The 23,600-nt window shown below is 38.2% G+C and overlaps 1 long non-coding RNA gene across 1 annotated transcript in view; it reads left to right on the plus strand.

Moving 5' to 3' along the window:
- Positions 1 to 23,600, plus strand: part of LOC140695999 (uncharacterized) — a 140,254-nt gene that overhangs the window by 91,325 nt on the left and 25,329 nt on the right. The window contains exon 4 of the long non-coding RNA XR_012071907.1: positions 23,388 to 23,447. This is a non-coding gene — a long non-coding RNA (uncharacterized lncRNA). The remainder of the gene's footprint in view (positions 1 to 23,387; positions 23,448 to 23,600) is intronic.

Here is a 23,600-nt window from a genome sequence, read left to right on the forward strand (position 1 = left end):
TTGACTGCCTTCATCCAGTCCTCCCACCCCCATTCCCGCCTCTGGTAACCACAAATCTGATCTTTTTTTCTATGAGTTTGTTTGTTTGTGTTTGAAGTATAATTGACCTACAACACTACATTAATTTCTGTTATACAACATAGTGATTTAATATTTCTATATATTCATGATTACCAGTTTAATTACCATCTGTCACCATACAAATATATTACATAGTTATTGAATATATTCCCCACACTGTATATTTCAGCCCTCAACTCGTCTATTTTACAACTAGAAATTTGTACCTCTTAATCTCCCTCACCTATTTCTCTCCTCCCCAACCTCACTCCCTTCTGTCAGCCACCTATTTGTCCTCTGCATCTATAAATCTGTTTGTCTTTTGTTAATTTTGTTCACTGTTTTGTATTTTAGATTCCACACATGAGTGAAATGCCACAATATTTACAAGTAAATCTCACTTAGCATAACTCTGCCTAGGTCGATCCATGTTGTTGCAAATGGCAAGATTTCATTCTTTTTTATGGCTGAATAGTATTCTGTTGTGCATATATGCCAAATCTTCTTTATCCATTCACATATTGATGGGCACTTAGGTTTCTTCCTAAAAATCTTGGCTATTGCAAATAATGATGCAGTGAACATAGTGGTGCATATATCTTTTTAAATTACTGGTCTGGTTTTTTGAGTGATATAATTTTAAGCCACTTCTGGAAAGAAATTAGCATTTCTAGACAAAATTTAAGCAATTTTCTAACTTCTTCTCAGAAACCAGGCAGCCACCCATCAGCTGGTTGTCAGGCACTTGTTTGTTCTCTGTGTGTAAGGCATGTAGTTCAAGACAGTTTGATCCACCTCCCAAGGGGACTGTAGCAGTTTTCACCATTATGCATTATGAGAAAAGAGCATACAAATAATAGAACCAAGGGACTGGCTTACTATAGGTGATTTGAACTGACAACAGGCATTACAGGGTTCTTTTAATAAAAGAATCCATTTTAGAAAAACATGTCAAAATCGATTTTCAAAAAGTTAAAAGCATAAAATTCAAACAAACATATAGTTGGCACGTGTCAGAGATGTATTTAACTCATTAATAAAGGAACCAGCAGAATGGCAAAACTGATTCAAGGGAGAATACAAGAAGCTGCAACAGCAGAAAAGAGAATGTTAGAATAAGATAGAAAAATTAGGTACAAAACTGATATTATATTTTACAAGGCAATAAAACTCTAGCCTTTGGGGTTGTCTGTGAACAGATACCATTTGCATCTTTAATTCTGAAGAAAAGATTGAATGTATCAATCATAACAAGCAAGATATCTACCACCAGAGTCTGAACGCTCCAATAAGGAACAATAAAACAAAGTTACAGCTCTCAGGTAAAGGGTCTGCAAACCTTGCCTACAAAGAGGCAAATATGGAGGAGTGTGTGAAGCTCAGAAATATAGGCAAAATCTAATTGAATGAGCCTGGCCATATTCCAGTACAACCCTATGGACACTAAAATTTGAATTTCATATACTTCTCACGTGTGACAAAATATTATTCTTCTCTAGATTTTTGTTTTCCAATCACTTAAGGTTGTAAAAAAGATTCTTAGTTCAAAGTTATGCAAAAACAGGTAGAGAGCTGGTTTGGCTGAGGACTTGGGCCATTGTTTGCCACTCCCCTCCCAGAAGCTGATGATCCTTGGGTAGACTTGTTGGACAAAACTTTAATGTGTATTTGAAAAGGCAGACAGAAATCTTTTTGGCTTATTTCCAACTTTTGGATAATTTTCTCTTACCAAGCCCCAAAATCAAAGTAGGACAAAGTGGTCTCCTGTTTTGATTGGTATAAAAAATCCTCAAGAAGACAACAGGAATCTCAAGGGTTTGTCTATGAAAGTAGCATCTTGTCCTATAAATTTCCCTCTGTTTGCCTGTACCCTTGCCTTCCTAAACACAATTCTAAAAAAGTACCCAGGCCACCTTACAGCAATTCTGATTATGACACTACATGGATAGTTCAATAGCTTTCTCTTTTTTCAGATAACCCCTCATACAGCTTTGCCAGCTTCCAGCTCTTAGTCGACATGGTACTGAGATGGTGTTGCCAATAGCTGTCCATACCAGCTGTTGAGCAGTGGTCCTTCAGTGTCCCACAGTCCCCTTGTAGTGGAAAGACCTACAATAATTTATGTGCTTAAACGTGACTAAATTATATGCCAATTTTAAAGACTTAACCAAATCATTCCAAGATCTTCAAATATTCAAGAGGAAATATTCACACAAATGCACGAAATATATCATCTCAGCCAACTCTGTCAGCTTTCCCACTGAAAGCCACATCTCTGCTGCTGACTGGTGTGTCCGTGCTGGATGGTGCTATAATGTAGAACCAGGCTGGTGATGACTCCACCTCTGGGCGTGTTAAAGCTGTCAAGTTGTCACGGCTGAAGCAATTCACATGACTCCCCCCAACCTTGTAGAAATTTGGGCCAAAATAAAAATTATGAGCAGCCTAAGCGTGTGTCCTTACAGATCCCCAATTCTGTGTGACTCAGATCTTTTTACCATGTTCCTGTGTCACAGAAGCTATAGGGATGGACATTTTGGCCGCCACTTTTGTCAGTGGATTAGAATTTGTCATTGGAAGCTTAGGGAAAAAGCTGAAGTTCTATTAGCATGCAGCCATTGTGGATGCAGCAGAACGTTTTCAACAAAATATCTTAAGAGGATGGTAAGAAAATCAATAGTAATAACTATAAATTTTTGAAATTGTTTCCCCTTCAGGTCCCAGGCAGGCAAGCCTATGCAGGTGTAAAGACCCAGAGATGTCAGAATTGGTGTAAATTCAGGTTCAAAAACCTCAGTGTCATCATTATACACAGTGTAGTCATTGGAAAAAAATTAATCGCAAACAGACACAATGAACTTTAACAAAATTGTGTTTAGAGAAATTTTCCCACAGGCAGTTCTCCAAATACTTGAATTTTTTTCCCTTGCCAGGAGAGGGGAAAAAAAATTCTTAAAAAGGAACAGTGCCTGGTGTTTGTTATGATAAGAAGTGAAAGATATGTAAATATGTACTTAAGGTAACATTCTGTTACAAAATTAGTATTACTTGATAAGTAAATAGAAGATGTATCTACAAGCCATGTTCTTTAAAACTCCTGGTTGTGGTGAAGCTGTGTGTCTTCTCTCTGACAATGTATAGTGTAGGCCATAACACCATATAACATTAACATTTTAGTAACTAGAAACTTGGATTTGTTTAATCACAGAAAGCCTAATTAATTTGACCTTTCTAAATTTGTTATATTTGTCTTACAGGCCAGTAAGTAATTATTACTTAGAGTAAACATTTAAGAAAACAAGAAGAAAAAAATGCTCAGTTCTCCTGTTAAGTCAGGATGAAGAAGCATAGTCATGTGTCACAAGAAGAAAGCATTATTTAATTATTTATTTAAAATCAAGATTTTTATAATACATTTATTGCAAGGCACTTTGTAGAGGGAATTAGAAGTTAACTTCCTCAAAAATATAGCAAAGTTTAGGTGGCAATCCTTTATGACCTTTATAAAAGTGGAGTGGCATGTAACTTGTATATCTGGTTGAGGAAAGAACCACATGCTTTGAAATGAAGTAAGCAGGATCTGGTTTGAATTTGGTGCACTCCAGATAGTTGGAGATTCCCCTAGTCAATTGTCTTATTTCAGTCCAATCAAGTTTTACTCCTCTAGTGCTTCCTCTGCTTCTTCCTTCTATTCTGAGTCCATTTGATCCAAGAAATATCTAGAAGTAGCCTCTATTCTAAGTCACCTTATCTCTTCTTCAATGTTCACTTCAAAATGAATCTGTCCTTTCACTTCTAGAGACCCTGCTGAAGACAATTAAAGTCACATATTATTTGGATTTATTGAAGAAAAATCTTGTCTAGTTTTCCACTCTCCCTGAATAATGCTGCAGATTAAGAACATGTTCTGGTTGATTGAATGGCCATCTCTCCTGGAATCCTAGCATCCCAGGACCCTCACATCCTGTAGGAGGTAGATACTATTATTTTCTGTTACAAGATAAACAGATAGCAAGATGAAACACTAAACACCTCCCTTCAGTCTTGTTATAAGCAGACATGGGCTTTTCTGTGCTCAGGATAGACAAGGACCAGGAAGTTGCAGGTCCTTAGATATACTTTAGTATACAGGTGCAGCATAATTTGCTCTGTTCAGTATGCCAGTATCTGAGCTATGGCAGATGTTACTGACTGAATGTGTCCCTCCAAAATTTGTACTCTGAAATCCTAACCCCCATGATGATGGTACTAGGAGGTGAGGCCTTTGATTGGTGATTAGATCATGAAACTGGAGACCTCATGAATGGGATTAGTCCTCTTATAAAAGAGACCCCAGAGAGCTCCTTTACCCTCCCTGCCCTGTGAGGACAAGTGAGAGGATAGCCATCTATGAACTGGAAAGTAGGTCCTCACTAGACACCAAGTCTCCCAGTACTTTAATCTTGGACTTGGACAATGACAGGCTCATATGAGGGGTCCTTGTGTGGCTTCTGCTCATCATTCTGCTTTTAAAACTTGAGGAACACCTATGGCATTGGAGAAAAATTTAAATATAAGAAAACTCTAATAGCATTTCTTTCTTTCCCTGCTAAATCCATGTGTTGTCTGGAAATGAAGCCTTAAAAATAAATTCAGAGCAAGGTCATGTTTTCTTCTGAGAATCTTCAAGAGCAATGTTGAAAATAGCTAATATTTCTTGAAAACCGTGTATTCTTCATTTAATCCTTATAGCCACCCTTGACCTGGATCCTATTATAATCCCCATTTTACAGATAAGGGAGACTGAAAGAAGTTGACTTACCCTCACCGCTTTTTTTCCCCCTGATTTGCCTTTTTCAGAAGCTTCCTTGTCTGTTTGGGGCTTTCAGTCCACCACCTCCACACCTCACCAAAAAGTCCATCAAATCTATCATTACTGTTAAGTTTTAAATGTCCAATGTAGTTTAAAATGTTACCTTTCCTTGGGGTCTAGGAATTTTACAAAGATTAAAGCAAACTAAGGTAATAAAATTCTAGGTGGATTGTGATGTTTGAGAAAGCGCAAGGGTAGGTGTCATTATCACAGTTATCACACGAGGCTCGGCATATTTAAGAAGTCTTCTCAAATTTACATAACTAGGGTAAGTGGGCTTCAGTCCTCAATCTGTCTTAACTGCAAAGTCTGAATTCTTAATTACCATGTTATTTTTCCTACCATGTGCTGGGCCTTAAGCTAAATACTAAAGCTAAATACTATCCAATCTCAGCCTCTAAGGAACTCCTGGTCTGGTGAGAGGAGTCAGAAAGGGAAGCCAGGTATTCTAAAACAGTGTGGTTAGGGTGTAGGTAGAGACTGCTCCTCGGTATTATGAAAGGACAGAGCAGGGCACATTATCTAAAGAAAATTGAAACATTAAACACAAATCTTGCTCCAAAAGGAACGTACTCCTGTTAAACTCATCTAGCTCCTCATTAAAAAGTTTTCTGCTTATAATGGACTTAAAGAGGAAGCAGCAGTTTGTCATGACTGGATTATAACATGTTCACTGAACCTGTCCACTCTCTCCTTCTCCCCACCCTGCTCCTCACCTGTCTTCCCCTTCCATTCTCTCTCCCTCTCTTACTCGGACTGTTATTAAGCCCAGGCATTAAAGATTTGGTACAACTGAATTGATGGACTCTACAGGCATTTTAAAACAGATTTTCATGTAATTTTGCCTTGAAATTCTTCTTTTTCCTTTCCTTGTCACATTGGAGTTTTGTGTCCCAGTCATCTTGCATACAGCATGCTTTTTGGTGCATAGGATGGCTTATATGCAATCACTGAATGAGTAACTGAGTGAATGACTATATGAGTGAATAAATAGAGGAACAAACGCATTAATTATGTTTTTAGTTTCAGCAAGAGGGAATGAAAGCTCAGAAATGCTGAGAAATTTGAACAGTAGGGGGCAGCAAACATAAGCTTTTTTTTTTTTTTAAATCCTACAAGTCAGCGTTGTCTAATGCTTGAGATGGCTTCATAGGAGAGAGTGAGAAAGTAAGAGAAGTGTTGTAACTTAAAGGTGAATTCTAAAGTGACAAGTGTATTCAACTTCAGTTGCTTGTAGAACAATGCACAGGGTTTTTTTTTTTTCCTTCAAAGTTCTTTCCTCAAGGACCCCAAACTGCTCATAGAGCGTTATATACCAATGGCCAGCAGATGGCAGAGCTTTTCACGGATCAGGAATACAGAACAAGATTTTGGGGAAAAAAATAAAGCATTTACAGGGCATGAAACCTTTATTTTAAAAATTACAGGAGTAAAATCAATACTAAGTAGAGGACTAAACCTTGTAGGTCTCAAATATCTTGATGAAATATCTCGGTGAAAGGAAGGTAGAATTTTAACCATGAGTATATTGTTCATTCTGAAGCAGGGTGATAACTAAAATGTTTTAAAATGTCAAGTTTGAGCCTTACAGAAGGTGAGCTGTAATTGATGGCAGTCATTTGGATTTTACTGTGTACTTTTAAAAATGTTCCTTTATCTAATATTTCAATGATCATTTCACAGATGTTAGCCAAGAGAAAGACACTTGCACACAGACACAATGCTTTTAGATTACTGATTAATAGCACTAAATGACTTCCTACGTTGTCCTTGGCTACATTATTTAAGTGTCAACAGAGTACCTCAGAGTCTCTTACGTATTATCAGGTCTTCACCTTTTCTAAACATTTAACTACTTTAGTTGAATATTTATAATCAGATTAAAAACAGGAACAATGTCTATAGTTTGAGTACTTGAACTGCAAAGGAAAATGCAGACCCACTGGTTTTTGAGATTGACAGCACTTACCCTGAAACTTCAAACAGGCCTGTGAAACTTCCATCTGTGTAAAGGGGCCGAGGCCAGTCTAGCACTTAGTTTCTTTTTAGATCTTCCATTCCTTAGCTGTGCAGATAAATAATAACTGGCTGTATGGGAATTAAAAGCATTTCACTGCATTTCTGCGTATAATGAAAAGTTCCCGTTTTTGGCTCTGTGATTTCCCACATGAAACCCAACTTGGATTTTACTACAATAACAAAGAGCGCTAGAAAAAACAGAAGGGCATATTTGCTTAAATTGCTGTTTGCACCAAAAGAAATTCCCTAATGGGGTTATCACTGGGTCAGGCTGCACTCTGTTTTTCACCAAGCCCGAATCAATGGCAGATGAATTCAGAAGGCTAGGTGGGTTTAAATTCTTTAAACACCACTATTTTAATGAAGTTTTGCCTTCTTGGCAAAACAGTCTCTCAGTTTTTCTATCTGATTAGCAACTGAAAGATGAATAAGAAAAGGATTAGAAATCCTAAAGAGGGGTCAACTATTAGGAAATGACCCTTAGATCTAATTTTATTTCCAAAGAACAACATTGCTTCATAAGGGAGGAAGTATGGTCTAGAAGCATGGTCTAACTCCAGACTATTTGGTGTTAAATCTTGTCGCACTCTGTGCTTCAGTTACCCCATCTGTAAAATGAGGAGGAAAACACCAGTGTGGTGTGAGAGTGCAAGCTAATACTTGTAAGGCATTGGGAATGTAGTAAGTACTGTATGTGTTAGTGACGATGGTCATGTACCAAGCACTGCATTAGATGCTGAGAATGTAGAGATCGATAAAATACTATCTCTGTCTTTGAGAAGCTTAGAGTCTTTCAGGGGGGATCTGGGCGAACAGAAAAGAACAATAAGTTACAAGTGTAATTGGAAAGTTATATAGAGTTTGGAAAGAGGGGTAAAGGGACAGTGTGTTGAGTATGGCCTGGGTAAGGGTGAGGGATGTCTTGAGGAAAGGCCCTTGATCTGAATCATGAAATATGACTTATGTGTTTGCAGGCAAGAGAAGGGGGCAAGAAGGGGCTTGTGAATATGTGACCGAAGGCAGTGCATTTACTGAGCTGCCCTTCTCAGACTATGATCAGAGCATAGGGTATGTGCTTAAGGGGCAGGGTGAGAGGTGAAGCTGTGTGGATGGCAGACATCAGAGAATTCAGCATTGCAAAGAGGGCCCTGTAGCCTGAATTTGGAAATTAGATTGGTTTTGTGTGGCTTATTGAGTATTTTTCTTAAATATGGTGTCAACATTTAAAATTTAGCATCTTTTACATGGAAACACCTGGATTCCAGGCTTTCTAGAAAATTTGGAGAGCCTGGCAGTACTGTTTAAGTTCCAGCACAGCGCCAAAGATCACGTGTGTACTGCCTGGTTTGTCCCAGGTCTCTCCTCCTTCAGTACAGTCATCGACTTCCAGCCCATCAGCATTTGTGTCTCTGATCTTCATGCTAAGGAGTTCTGATTCTATTCCATAGGGCATGCAGAGCATTAAAGTGTTTTAAGTAGCAGATTCTGCAGTGATTTAATTGCATTTTCATGTGGAGGATAGAACAAAAGTTTTATCATGAGAAGTGTCTGGATACACACCTGGGCAATTGAATATCATTGGCTTTTACTGTAAGATTTTATTAGTAAATAGAATTCATTCTTTGAAAACGCTGACCTTTAATCTTGTTGTGGAGGAGTGATCAATCTTCCAGTCACGTTTGTGTTATTTTTATTTTTAAAGGTATGCAAGAGGTCTAGGATTTTAAGAGGAGAGCTCAATCTAATTTGACAGCTCCTTTAAAGATCAATAGATAGTCCCCTAAGAATTGATGATGAGATAAAATCATATCTTAACACACCTGGAAAGGGCTAAAGGGAATGTGTATGATTAGCAGGGGAGGGAGACGGTGCAAAACAGTAGTTGCTGAGAAGCAGCAAGGTATTTTTGGCATAGTGGGTTTTACCACCTAAAACCCACTCTTCTTATAAAGACAGCTCTTCATTTTCAGATAACCTGTGACTTCCCAGGGAAAAGGCACATGGCTTAAATTGAGTCGGTAGATATAGATAAACCCAGGGCTTCCCTGGCTAACCTTTGGGAGGTTGACAGAGGCAGAACAGAAGCTGCTGTGCTGGGATCAAAGTCCAGAGTGATGGAAATGTTTATGAAGCATCTCATATCCACTTCCCTTTTGGTTCCAGTAGTGAGAACAAGGGAGCTAATCATGAGAGGTGTGAACTAATCCTATACTCACGTTCTTAATTTCTGATAAAGTGCCAGTTGGTTTGTAGCAGGAGAGCATTGCCAGCAGGCAGTAGGCAGGAGACCCAGGGTAGAGTTGATGTTGTGGTCATCAGTCTGAAGGCAGCCTGGAGGCAGAATTACTTCTTTCTCAGGGGACCTCGGTTTTCTCTCTTAAGGCCTTCAAATAATTAGATGAGTCCCATTCACACTGTGAAGGGTATCTGTTTTGTTTTGTTTTTTTTCTTCCAGTTTACTCATTTGAATGTTAATCACATGTTTAAAAAGAAATGCAACCTTCCCCTGGCCATATAGACTGATGTCTCACCAAACAACTGGGCTGTAGAGCCTGGGCAAGTTGATACCTGAAACTCATTATCATATAGAGACATTATCACATAGGTTGGTCCTGTGTCACGGGCTGAGAGAGGAAGGAGATTCTGCTACTGAGCAATGCCCATCTCTGAGAAACCATGTTTCAACTGAACAAACGTAGAGAACCTGCTGTGTGCAAAGCTCTCTACTTTCCAGTTCTTCTCTGCTTTTAAAGAGTCTGTTGCTATAAATACTTGGAGGAAGAGTACACTTGAGTGAACAAGACACAGATTTTGCAGGCCGAGGAGCTTATAGGCTAGTGAAGGAAATCAACCTGCAAAATGTTTTACAAATATGCATGGAGTAGATTTAACTGTTGTCTTCTTCCTCCTCTGGCCACTAAGAGAAAGCAAGACTGACAGTTGAAATGACTTATGCAAACTTGAGAAGCATTAGCCAGGGTTAGCCTTGGCTAGCTGCTGACATCATCCTGTCCCAGAAGCCACATTGTCCAACAGCTGGTCAGTCATGGAGAAGGTGGCAGCCTTACCTCTAAGTAGATTTGCCTGGTAGCCAGTAAAGTAAGAAGGATAAATTAGTGACTTCCTCCTACCTACTGAGCAACTTACTGAACATCTTGTACATTATCTGGGTCACCCAGATGGGAATATAAGGGAAGACAAAGTCTAAACAGTCACAAGTACTCTCAGAGAATAAAAGCAATTTATTATTCCAGAGGTAGTTCATTGAAGGCTTGATTTAGCTGAAAGTTAATCTTTATATATTTGTTGTTTCCTTCTCTTCTGTCTCAGATTTCTTTCATTATTGTTGGAGACTTGTAGTTAAAGTCTCTGAAACATTTAAACCGTAATATATTAAAAATAAAAAAGGAATATTGATTCTTAATGAGCTCGAGAAGAGGACTAGTTTGGAGTGATGAATCAGTATTTCGAGTCTGCTGAAAATGTCACTGCAACCCTGTGGTCTCACAGTATGCAAGAGAAATCAGTGGGTTGTTCCTCTAAAAGGAATCTAAACTGCATATGTGTGCTGGAGGGCACTCAGATTTACCTTTGTTGTTGAGTGAAAGCAAAAAGAGAATGCTATGACATTGGGCAAAAATGCTCAAGGTAGAATTAGACAGAGGAAAAAAACCCCAATTGTTGTAGCACATTTTTTTCAAGCCTATGCCTTTGCATTTATTCACAGCACACATGATTTTCTATGCTTTGATTGTAGTTTTTTCTACAGTTGAACTGTAGCAATATTTACCAGGTAGATAAGAACAAAAGAATATTATCTTTATCCCAGCATGCCTTATGGAGCTGATTGCTCTGGAGAGTGAGCTGTATTAACTCTTCCTGAACCAAGTTGTAATGGAGACTGGTTTATTAGGAATGATAGTAGGAATGGAGTGTCAGTCCTTGTTTTCCAGGCTGTTTTAAAATAAATAATTCTTAAGAGTTAGAGAAATCCCTATGGAATTTGGCAGAGAATTAGAGAGATCTATTTTCCACATCTTTAGCTTTGTTTTAGTAGAAAGATTTGCAGAAAATTCCTTCTTTGTTAATCATTTAAGCAATATCTTAACCATAGTACAGAACAGCTTGAAAAAGAAGAGTAATTCATTGTTATGTCATCATGAGGCCAGATTGCCAGGGATTGAATTCTGACTCTCTGCCTTCTAACTGTAACTGAGTGACCTTGAAAAAACCTGTTAAATCTCTTTGGACTTCAATTTCCTCATCTACAAAATGGTGACAATACCTACTTAAGTGGGTTGTTTGAGGATTACATTAAATAAAATACATGAAGTACTTAGAGCAGTGTTTTGCGCTACTAAGTACTTACTAAATATTAGCTACTTCTATTATTAATTTTGAAACAATTGTATTTAAAATGTTAGTCCCTTTTAGTCTAAATCCAAATTCCACATTTTTTTATTGGGTATAATCTCACTGCAATACAGTTTTAAACTTACTCATTTTTATTGATCTGCATAAGTATTTTTTCATGTGGTTACATAGACTTCATAAGTATTACCTTTAATAGCTCCATGAAGTTGCTCTAGTGTCATGTACTACAGTGGTCCCTTACCCTTGGGGGCTACATTCCAGCATCCTCACTGGATGCCTGAAACCATAGACAGTACCGAACCCTATATACACTGTTTTTTCCTATGTATACATACCTATGATAAAGTATAATTTATAAATTAGGCACAGTAAGAGATTAACAGTAATAATTAATAATAAAATAGAACAATTATAGCAATATACTATAATAAAAGTTATGTGAATGTGGTCTTTCTGAAAATACCTTATTGTACAAATTTAATGCCTTTTCAATCTTAACTAAGCATTTATCACACAGTGTGGCCATAGCTTTTGTAGTTTGAGGTGCAACAGCAAAACCAGTATGAATTTATTTTTCTTTCTTCACAATGTTATGGATTGAAGATTAGTTCTTACTGTAGATTTTAGCAATCTCTGCATACATTTTTTTTCTTTCTGTATTAAATCAAGAACTTTCATCTTTTCACTTAAAGGAATCTTTTTACAGCTTCTCTTTGGCATATCCAAATTGCCAGCACCACTACTCTGGTATTTTGGGGCCATTTTTAAGTAAAATAAGAGTTAGTTGAACACAAGCACTGCGATAGTGCAATAGTTGATCTGATCACTGAGATGGCTGTTAAGAGACTAAGGGGTGGAATAGCAGGACAAAGAGATGGTTCATGTCCCAAATGGGATGGAGCGAGATGGCGTGAGATTGTATCATGATACTCAGAATGACATACAATTTAAAACTTTTAAGTTGTTTATTTCTGGAATTTTCCATTTAGTACTTTTGGACTGCAATTGACCATAGGTAACTGAAAGTGAAACCACAGGTAAGGGGGGACTACTGTACGTAGTTCAAGTGCCACATACCTTTTGTGGTACTGTGACTATCCCTTTGTTGTGACTTGTACAGACTGTTCCTATTATAACTTTACAATTGTAAATACATGATAAACATCTTAGAAAATTTTGTATTCATGCTATTGTTTTTTTCACTGAGAAGCTAGAATTATTAAATATAAAGGTATGAACTTTAAAACAATAACATTTCAATATGTTTTAAAGTTGGTTATCCTAAATTACAATATTACCAATATTGTGTAAATATTTTGTACCAAACCCTCACTAGCATTTGGATTATTGTTAATCTAGTTTGGCTCATTTGATAAGTGTTAACTAATATTTTAATTGTTTATTATTTTAAGTTTATTTTCTTTACAATTTTTAGCTCTTTTTACGTGAAGTTATTTGTATTCTTTGACCATTTAACTATTGAGGTAGTTTTTTATACACTTGAATATTGATATTAACTCTTTTTCACATTTGAGGAAAGTATTTTTTCTTTCAATTGTTTTGTGATTTACATATTTGTGATTTTATAAATTTTTGTATATTTGAGTATTTTTCTTTGAATTTTTTCCTTGCATTTGGGTTGCATCCAAATAGGATGAGTTCTTCTATTTCCCTTCATTTTTTTCCCCTCATAATCAAATTCTTAACTTTGGGGTTTATTTTGATATACAGCATATAAAAGATCTTTAAAAAAATATTCTAGCAAATCATTGTATTTGTTTAAACACTTGGAATTTTTTTTTTTGAGATATGTTAGTATAAATAAGGAAGAAATACAACAGGATTCTACCACAAGAGACTGAGAATAGACAGCCAATTCTTTACACAGAATCTCTTTTTTGCTTTTGCTTTGTGTTAAATTGCCCTGATTCCAAACAACAAATTCCAAAAAAAGGGAAAAACCTGTGCCCCAAATAGAGCAAACTTTTTAGAATTACAATGTCGAGGCCTCATTGTCTCCTTTGATTAGCTATTCTCATTTATTTTTTCTTTTCATGAAATGAATCTTAAACAGACACACTATTCATGCTTCTAAATTAAGGGATGCTTAATGCACTTAGTGCAGGCTAGAAATATTGATTTCTTAATGTAACACAACCACATATATTATGGCATCAATTCCTGGCAGAAACCATTTTAATTTAGTTATTTTAACATGTAAAAAATAAAAATGCTGTTTGTGGTTAGAAATATAAGTGTATTTAGCAATAGATCCAGCCTGGTAAGATTGCAATTTAGAATTTCTAACAAAATATTCTGCCTCACTTGGTTACTTCACTCTAGACACAATAAAACTTTTCCTTCAGCTTTTTAAGCATTTTATTTCAGTACATCAAACATTTATTAAGCACTTCCCCTATAGCTGGCATTATACCAGGTACTTAGGGGTAAAAAGATAAAAAAAAGATTCTGCTGGGGCAATTTAAAGCCTAGTTGTAGACAGGCACATAAATAGATCATTGCAACATAATTCATTAAGTTCAGAAACTCAGACCATTTCATTGCTTGTGTCAAAGATTTTAAGGATGGCTTATAGTTTATATCCTATAGGACTCTTCTACTGTTAGCAGATAGAGAGACCCCTAAATTAGGAAGCTCACTGGAGTGTGGGTCCTTGCTGCTGGGTGTGAAAGAATTCACAGCAGAGGCAGAGGGACAAAGTGAAAAGCTGCTTTATTGCTCTACAGAGGAGAGGGAAATAAAGTGCTTGAGTGAGGAAAAAGAAAGAGAAGCTATTGAGCAGGGAACCGTCATCCCAGATGGCCAGCCAAGACAGCTCCAGGTCCAGGTCGGGCCAAGTGAATTTTCATTAGGAGCTTCTGTCATATCCTCCCTCTGGGTGTGCTGGAGTAAATCACCTTTCTTACCCATCGTTGTATGGGCTTTTCTGGTTGCTGCCATGGCAATCATTGACTGTCATGGTGCTGGTGGGTGTGTCATTTAGCATGCTAATACATTGCAATGAGCATATAATGAAGCTCAAGGACCACTGAAAGTCAAATCATCCACCATCTTGAGACTGGTTGGTTCTAACCATTTCTTGTTTATTCTGTTTCAACGGCTTCCTGAGACTTAGATAAGAGTAATTGGTTTCTGTTTGAGGGAGGGGCAGACATATTATCTTGGAGGCAACAGCCTTGGTAAAAAAAAGGGAAGTTGACTTTAATCAGAATGCCAGCAATCTGGTGGATCCAGTGTCTTCCCTGTCCCCTGCCCCCAAACCATCTCTGAAGATTCTGCTCAGCCATGAAAATGTTGAAGAGAAACAAGGAAGTAATCTCAGCTAATCATTCAGATAGGTGGTCAGAGTTGTCACCATCCCCCTCTGCGTGCAGACTTGTCCTAATCATCAACTACTTGACTCTGCTCTTGTGTGACACAGGAAGGCCTGAGAGACTTCAGCTTTTCTATAAACAAGAGGCAGGGGTGCGGGGTGGGGGATGGGTGCAGGATCCTACACCATATCACTACCTCTTTTGACACTGGTCTTGGTTCCAACTTAAAAGGGCTTGAGACTCACAGGCTCCTGCCTCGCCCACTCAGTTCCTCCACTTGCTCCATCACCATGCGCTACCTAAGTAATCTATCCCAAGAAGGAAGTGAGACATGAGGGAAGGGAGCAGGGCACAGCCACTCTAGAAATGACAGCAATTTAACACCAAAATGGTGGAAGATTCAACTCCTAGTTGGCCTTAAGGATTAAGAGGTTTGGCTTCTAGTAGACCTTGAGCTTCATTATATGCTCATTGTAACAGCGTGATGAATAACATCCCCGCAGGTGCCATGACAGCCCCAAGGATAACAGCAAAAGGCCAAGGAATGGGCGGTGGCCCAATTCCTGGGAATCTCAGCCCCTTCCCCAGGGCAGTTGGAATGGTCCCACCTGTAGGCGTGTGAAGCTACTGAGCCCATAAAAACTGAGGACACCATACCTAGTGGCCCTTTTCCACTCCCTCCTCTTTGGAGACGGCCCGCACTCTGTCTATGGAGTGTGTACCTACTTTTACTTTAACCTGAGCACCCAATTCCCACACCTCTTTCCTTGCCTTTCTCTTGCCTTACACTCTATGCAGTATGTATCTCTCTAAATAAATCTACCTTTACTCAGCTGTGGCTCTCGCTTGAATTCTTTCCTGTGCGAAGTCAAGGACCCACACCTGATGGGGCACATCCCAGGGGCTCAACTGAGGCCTGGGACACGGCCCTCCTCATGCCCCATATCCGTTTTCCTGCATCAGAAGCTGTACTTAGAATTAATTTCCCACCATTCCCTGAGAGTCTATGGGACTAATCATCACGTCTCACACTCTGTTGGCCTTAGTCATCACAAGTCCAAGCCTCTCATAACAACACAGAGACTCTTATTCATACATTTCTGCATATCCCTTTATTGGACCCATTCCCTCATTTTTCTCAAACTGCAGTCTTTTCCAGGGCAGCCTTTGGAACTCAGAGCTTGAACAACTTTTACCTTTGAACTCTTCTCTACTAAATTGTCTTCCTTGAATTTTCTTCTCAATCTGTTCTTTGAATACCTTCACCTTCTTGCTCTAAGACCTAGTCTTCCTCCCCACATCCTCCTGACCTGCTTCTCTTTCAAATGGTGGCTGTTTTTGCTTCCACATCCTACCTTTCCAGATCCTGGAGGTGAGAATATAAAAATAGGTATTCTTCTTGTTTCTCATCATTGCTTCTCTTTCAGAAACCCCAGTTCCCTTGAGATTATATTAAGCTACTTTCATATCCTATCCACTCCGTCACTCTGCTTGTTGCACTGAAGATTTTAGCAAAGACTCACTGCATTTCCCTCTACCACTGCTCTTGAAATCAAGTCCCTGAAAATCAAGTTCCCCTGTCAAGTTTATGATTAATTCCTCTATCCAAAACTTTACTCCCTTTCTTGTCCCATCCCTGTTCCCTTCAGAATTGAAGAGTATCAAAGGAAAGGGAGATACTGAAACCAAGCAGGATTCTGTGCGTACAGAAGCCTCTCTGTGTCCCCTGTTTCTATTTTGTATAATAAGGTTTTAGTCTCCTAGGCCTTCCTGGAGTTCTAAAGAGCAGACTCAACCAGTTACTGATTAGGGAAGTGGGAGAATGCAGAAACAAAGGAAAAACAGTCAAGCAAGAAAAGTAATGACAATAGTTCAGGGATAAAATAAGAATCCTAGTTCCTCCTCAAGCAATATACATAACAATCTGATTCATATCTTTGAGTTGTTGTGCAGAAACCAAGACCCCCCCCCATCCAAGTAGCAGGTGGTGGCTGCATGCTGACCACAACCAGACCCCAGAATGGTTGGAACCAGAGGTTGATGATTCAAATTCCCAAAACATCACCCTGTTACCTCACCACCAGCCAACTGGAAGCTGCAGCCTTCACCCCCAGTGTTGTCTTTAAAAACCCTTCCCTGAAAGCCTTTGGGGACTTTGGGTCTTTTGAGCATGAACTGCCCGTTCTCCTTGCTTGCTTATAATTTCCTTCACCACAGCCTGGTGTCAGTGGATGGGCTCTGCCACGCTGTGGGTGAGTGGACCCAAGTTTGATTTGATAACACTCTTGGCATTGTTTTTGGTGAATTCAACATCTATATAGATCATTGGTTCTCAAATTTGGCTACACAGTTGAATCAAGTGGGGTTGTTTTGAAAGATTACCTGGGCTCAGGCTTCCCAAAACCTGTTACTCCTACAGTCATAGCCTAGATGTTATCATTGTCAGTACCCTCCAAGTTCTTGTTTTCCATCGTCCCACTTTCTGATTTACACAGCATTTCCTCCTGCTTCCTCAGGAACACTTAAGAACAGCACCACCTCAATAATTCATGAATCCACCCCATGACCTTTTCTCTGTCCAGTCCTCTCCTTTGTCCTTCTTTTCTTACTCAGCTTAGATTCCATAGATTGTCACCATAACTCCCTTTCATGCACCCTCAGTTCTTCTGTCCTTCTCCATCTCCATTGTGCTTCTTTAGCAAAACCCAAACCCTCGTTATAATTCAACTCTGCCTACTCGACATCTGCATTCAAGCAGGTAAATGGGATGGGAGAAAAACACATTCGCTTTACATTTGTTGCCACAAATCTCAAGTGAGTTCTCAGCACTGTAGGATAATTTTGCTAGAATTCTCTGGTCAGTTTCCTGTTCACTTTTTCAAACGACTGATTTATATCTTCTTCTCTCTTTTCAAACCTCCAACATTTCCTCCCAGTCCTCACTCTCTGCTGATAACCTTGATTTTTAAAGGTTCATTAAGAAAATAAAAGCAAGAAGAGGAGAATTGCTTCCTTTCCCCCTTATCAAATCCACCAGCCTCCAGCTCCTGCCCTCACGCTCGGTCTTCCCTCCAGTCACAAAGGATGGGCAGCTCTTGCTCTTCCTAAGGACAGTTCCTCCACTCTTGCTGCACCCCCTTACTAGATTATTCTCTCATCAGCATACAAATAGACCTCTCATCTCCATAAAACAAAAGAGAACCTCCTAGACTTACTATCACACTCTGGCTCCAGCAGCTTTTCTGGGCTTCCTTTACAGCAAGACTTCTTGAGATTTTTCTGTACTCACCATCACATTTTCTTATCTTGTTTAACTCTAACTCACTTTGGGATTTTGTGTCCACTAGCCCCCTGAAATTGCTCTGTGAAAATCACCAGCAATCTCCATATTTCTAAAAGCAACGATCAATTCTCAATCTTCATTTTATGCGGCCTCCCAGCAGATTTGGCACAATTGTCATCCACTCTGAGGCACTTTCGTCTTGGCCCTCCTGCCTACCATACTCTACTGGTTGTCCTCTCATCTCCCAATTCCTGCTTCCTGGTTTCCTCTGTACCCTCCCCCTTCTCTCCAGAGCTCACAATGTTTGAGTGCTCCAGCTTGAAGCTCCAGGTCCTGCCCTCTCACTGTCTGTAATCACTCCCTAGGTAAGCTCATCCAGGCTTTAAATAGCATATTCAGGCTGATGATAACCCCCCTCCCCTAACTCCAGGTTTGAATATCTGTCTACTGGATACTTTCCACTTTTATGTCTAAAAAGCATAACATGTTAAAACCAAAATTAATAATTTTTCCTTCTTAAATCTGCCCTTTATACAGACTCTCTTTTTAAGTGTATGGCATCACCATTGCCTGAGTTACATAATCAGATGTCTGGATGCCATCCTTTATTATCTCAAACTTCATTTCTCTTTCATCAATAAGTCTTAGCAGCTGTACCTTCAGAGCATACCTTGAATCTAGCAATTCTCACCACATCCACCTCTATCATTTTGGTCCAAGTTATTATATCTGGCTGTGGCATTAATTAAATTCCTAACTTGTTATCTTATTTTTATTCCTGTATTCTTCCAATCATTCCCCATAGAGCAGCAGATTATACTTTCAAAATATGAATTTGTTTAATAAACACAATTAAAACCATCCTGTGGCTTGCTATTGTTACACTTTGAACAAAGTAAATCCTTATCAAGTCTTACAAGGCCCTCTATGATCTGGCTGCAGAATCACCCTTCTGACCTCATCTTTACCAGCTCTCCCTTGCTCAGTCTGCCTAAGTCAAGCAGGCTGGTTTTGTTTCCTGGAATGCACCAAGCTTACTCTCTCTTTCAGGTCTTTGTCCTTCTTGCCTATTCTGCTGAAAATGCTACTCCTCTAGATCTTCACACATCTCTTTCCTTCATTTCATAGGAGGAGTACTTTCTGTGAAAAGAAGTACCCAGACCTCTCTACCCAAAATGAAGCCAAGGCTGCCCAGTCATGTTCCATTATCTTACTTTCCTTTATTTCCTCCTGAACTTAAACTATTATTTGTTTACTTTTTAATTATTGTTTATTTTGTTAGAATATAAGCCTCCTGAGGGTAGAAATCTTACCTGTCTTGTTTATAGTGAAATCCCCAATGCTTAAAAACAGAGCCTAGGATCTAGGAGATTCTCAATAAATGTTTGTTCAATGAATGAATGAGAGGCAAAAATCATCACTAAAACTGACGTAAGAATTCATGCAAAGAGGTTGCCTTATTGATAATACTTTATTACTCATTAAAACCAAATGTATAACTACTCATGTGTCCCTGTACCACCCCAAACCATCTTGCCTACCTTTGAATTCCACTACATTTACTGCACTTTGATTGGCCCTATTCTCTACCCTGTGAACATATACTCTCTGGTGATTCTGACTGGTTCAACCAGGGGTAAGTACCTGGTTGACTAAAAAGTTGTCCTTGTTTGAAAATCTGGCCAAAAAAGGCATTACTGTGTACTTAGGTTAAAACTTGCTTTTGGGTTGAACAGAGTAGCTAGCAGCAGACCATAATTATTGTCTTGCTCATGACATTAGAAAATTTAAAATACCTTAAATTCCAAAATTAGAGGATTGGGTAAACACATAGTATAGAATGTTATACACTCATTAAAATGATGCAAATAAAGACCTTTGAAAGGTATGTTTATTCTATAGTGTGTATTGTTGAGTGAAAGAAATGGAAAACAAAGTTGTTTATGCAGTATTACTTTAATTTTGTTAATTCTCCCCAACCCCCATATACCTTCACAAGAAAAAAAAAGAAATACACCAAAAATTTAATAGAGCTTTTTTCCCTAGATGGTGCCAGTGAGAATTGTAGGAGTATCTTCATTATATTCAATTTTATTTTTTCTTATAGTTTTATAAATTATTCAAATTAAATTAATGTGACTAGGAAAAAATCATTTTACTTAGAAATGTTTCCACTAAAAGTACAGTCTAAGGTTTAATGCATTGTTTGAAACTATATTTAAACTTTTGCATTATAAGTACATTATATGAATAAAACTATATGAATAAAATATCATACATTATTATGCATTACATATATATTTATATCAATTAGTGGATTGGAATATATTGTATATATGGTACATATACATGTATATACATATATGTGTGCACACATGGACACTCACGTAATTTTATTGTTCAGTAAATTCCTTGGCAGCTCTTGAACTGCTGCTTCAGTTCAAATTCTGAAGTTTGCTTTTATGATAATCCCTTCAAATGATTCCCAAGCATTTGTCTTTTATTCTAAAGCAAGGATAATATGATAAATAAGTCTAAGTGCAATTATATCATTTTATGAGAATTAAAAAGTTAAAACCCAATTGTTTAAAGATCAAACTATGAAACAATGAGAGCTTCATTTTAGCATTATTTTTCATTTTATAAATTTAAATATATCTCTGGTTAGATTATAATGACCTCCTCTTTAACCCCTAAATGCTGCATGCATATAAAGTAGAAAATAAGCTATTACACAGTAAATCTCAAAGAATAAATTATTATAATTCAAATATGAACACCTCGAACTGACAGCTATTTGAAATCACAGCTTAAAGTCAATCCGGAGCAGGTAATAAAAATGCATTTTGAGTTGAGAAGTAAAGTTAATGGACTTGGTTTGTATTTAATTAGGAAGTTCTAGAGTTTAAAATTTAGGTTTAGTCATTAATTCTTTTATTTATTTATTTGACGAATATTCATAGAGCATCTGCTGTGCCAAGAATACAGTGGTATACCTTCTTGAAATAGACTGTGATTAGTCGACTACACTATTTATTGATAAGTTAGAATTATAACATATATTAGGAAGTCGAAGTGGGGTCAGACATCAAGGTTGAGGTGGAGTATTAGATCTCAAGGACTCCTTTCTTATAAAGGAATATTTAAAGCTTCTAAAACCTATTGACCTGAAGTGCTGTGGCAGGAAGTGGAATTTGTTTTTCTTTGTAGCCTCGTTGAAAACTGATGGTATGGTTAGACACAGATATGCTTGACATTCTGTATTTGTTACATTTCTTCCAAGATATTCCACAGGAATGAGAACAAAGTCAGGGACTTGCGACTTGCGAGAAAGATCTCCAGATGGTGCGCTCCTGATGACCCCCAATGGCGTGGCCCCAAATTATTATTTTTCTTCTCACAAATGGTCAAAATGGACAAATGGTCAGATGTCCACTGACCATTCTGAACCAACACATGAATTTCTGTGGTGGATGCTGGGTGAAAGAGCAGAGAGAAGGGGAGAGAGGAAGGACAAATTATAAGAAAGTCTGTTCCTATTTTTTGGACCCCTACCATGTGCCAGAAGTATTACATGTGTTATGTCTAATCCTTGCAAGAACTCTGCAGCACAGGTGTTGTTATAGTTTAAAGACAAGGCCATGGACTCACACAAGGACTCACTCAGGGTTACTTCAAAAAAACACGGGAGATCTGCGACTAAAAATGTGGCTTTTCAAACTCCAAGTCTATCAATATCTTTAAATAACTCAGTGCTAGTAGTAGAATATCTACACAGGGGGAAAATGGGAGAATAACTGTAAAAGAAGGTGTGGATGAATTACAGTTATGCTAAAAATGTGAGAATTATGGATTCCAGCAAACAAAACCATCTAATGTGTAACTGCCCGGTTTGATTTATTGCTGGGAACTCATAGGTATTCTAACTGCAGTTTGCTTTTTTTTTTTTTTTTTAAACACTCCTCTACTCCACTCCTTTCAGGAATTGGTTCGCTAGGAAGCCCAATATATCCTATGGACATGGGCCAGTGTGGTAGATTGCATTTTGGTCTCAATTCTTCACTCTCCCATGAGAGATTTATATCATTCCCTCCCTTGCCTTACTCTCATGTGTGTGGACTGTATTTTTCCTATTCTTTGATTTTGGGCTTGGACACATTACTTGCTTCAGGTGACACAGCAGAGACCACAAATGTACTTGAATGGTTCTGCTTGCCCTCTTGTGCTCCAGTGTCCTACCATGAGAAGAACATGCCCTGGATAGCTGTTTCCCCATCAGCCTAGTCCCAGACAAAGATAACTGAAACAGACTTGATCTGTACCTGTAGCCAGGAGCCAAGGCCAGCCAACCCATAGCCTGAAAGAGAGCCTAGATTAGCTAAACCATATCACATGCAGATCCACAAATTTAAGAATAAATGCTTATTGCTATGGGCTGCTGAGTTTTGGGGGCTCATTTGTCATGCAGCAATATTGTGCCTGTAGGTGACTAATGTAGCCAAGATGTATACATAGAATAATTGGAGATGCGTGAGATGAAAAATACTCTTCCACATCTTTAGTCTTTCTAAGTCATTCAAGACAGAAAGTCAGAAATGAAAGTCCATGACAAAGGGGACTTGAATACATGGCCTAAGCACATGTGAGAACTTGTTCCTGAGTGTTCATTTGCTGGACCTGGAGGGAGCTTGAGTGTGAGGGGTGGAAGAGAGCCCTGTCAGTGTGAGAGCTCTTCCCTGGGCAGACTCCTAAGCTTAGCCCTAGGAGCCACCCAGATGCTGCCTGTCAGTGGGTGGAAATAGGATAAGGAACAAATGATTAAGACACTTGTTGTCTTGGCTCTTTGCAGCCTTACAAATGAAATTCATAAATTGCTAAACATAGTTTTTACGTTACTAGCTGACTTCATACTAGCAACCGCATTTCATTTTCCTGGAGGATGGTATCTTAAGCCAAATAGGGCTTAGGCCCCATTAGATATATCAGTGTATACTTTGCTCATGAAGTAAGCTATAGATTTAAGTCACTGGAACAAAGTGCTAAAAATGAAGGTGCTTGAGGCATTTTTGTTCCCTGTAAATCATTGCCTGGTGAAGGATTTAACACAGAAATATGTTATTCAGAGTTATGCAGGTGAGGATTTACTGTAATATTTAATAAAAACACACATGGGCTTATCATGAAATATGCTCCTGTGATGTGTCTGACACTTCTAAGGAATTTGGCACAAACACTAAAGCTCTGCTACATACCAAGAACGCTAATATGAGCTAGTTGACTTCAAGAGATACAGCAGTTTGATTTATACAGTCAACAATAGAAAATGGCATTTTAGCTTGGTTATAAACATCCATATGCTGTTCCCAGTTTTAAGCTATTTTCTGATAGATTTAAACCATTTTCTGATAGATTTCTTTGCTTGGATAACTCCCTTTTATTGACTTTTTTTTTTTTTTTTTTTTAGTTCCTGAACTTCTTACATGGAAATTTTACTGGTGCTGGGAGGATGCTTTTGTCATTTGAGGTATGTGAAATATTCATCCCGTGATTGCGAGATGAAAATTTTTCAGAAAAATTCCTTTATTATATGCAGGCCAGTTTTCTAGTTTTTAAAGCCACATGCTATATGACTATAAGTACAGTCAACCAGTGTGTCACATCCATTTTGGGGAGAGGG

The sequence above is a fragment of the Vicugna pacos genome, chromosome 4, assembly GCF_048564905.1.
Source record: "Vicugna pacos chromosome 4, VicPac4, whole genome shotgun sequence".
NCBI lineage: Eukaryota > Metazoa > Chordata > Mammalia > Artiodactyla > Camelidae > Vicugna > Vicugna pacos.